Genomic DNA, 814 nt, shown 5'->3' with positions numbered 1-814 from the left:
AGAAGCTGTATAAATAAAACACAACTTTTTGATAAAAAAAAAAAAAAAAAAAAAAAAAAAAATAAATAAATTAAGTTATTTAATAATTTAAATAACTCTGTGCTTTATTTGTCACTCAGTCATGTCTGACTCTTTGCGACCCCATGGACGGTAGCCTACCAGGCTCCGCGGTCCATGGGATTTTCCAGGCGAGCATACTGGAGTGGCTGCCATTTCTTCCTTCCACGTGAGTCTTCCTCTGTGTGCATACATCCTGGGTGTGTGTGTGGTGTCTACTTTGCTTTCCATTCCCTTGCAAGTAGTAATTTTCTACTGCAACCAACTAAAATGCATATTGCCACACATAACACCATGACATTTCAGGTGAGAGTTTTGTTTAAGAGAGTGTACCTTGGAACTTAGCTAAAAAGAATTCATCCTTCTAATAGAAAAAGGACCTCATCAAAAGCAGATTGGTTCATAGTGTGGTCAATTCAACATGGATTCCTCCAGAACAAAGCTTTTAAGTATTAATGAATGCAGTTTAACAATTATTTGATCAATCAGGCATAAAGTAATTCTTTTCCTTTCCACTTTGACCTTTGTAAAGTATCAGCATAGTCAGGCTAATACAGTATTTATCTACTAAAAATAAACTTTAAAGAAAATTATTTGGGATTATTACAGAATTGTGTTATAGTTCTATTTCAGTTGAGATTTACTTTTGCTATTTCTGTATGTAACACAGATGAAAGTCATCCTTCATTTGGTCAAAGTCTAGAATCTGAATGAACTTTAATTAAAAACAATTTTTGGTTAAATCTCTCTCTGCTAA

The sequence above is a fragment of the Bubalus kerabau genome, chromosome 1 (genome assembly GCF_029407905.1).
Source record: "Bubalus kerabau isolate K-KA32 ecotype Philippines breed swamp buffalo chromosome 1, PCC_UOA_SB_1v2, whole genome shotgun sequence".
Lineage (NCBI taxonomy): Eukaryota > Metazoa > Chordata > Mammalia > Artiodactyla > Bovidae > Bubalus > Bubalus kerabau.
This window is presented reverse-complemented; position numbering follows the sequence as displayed.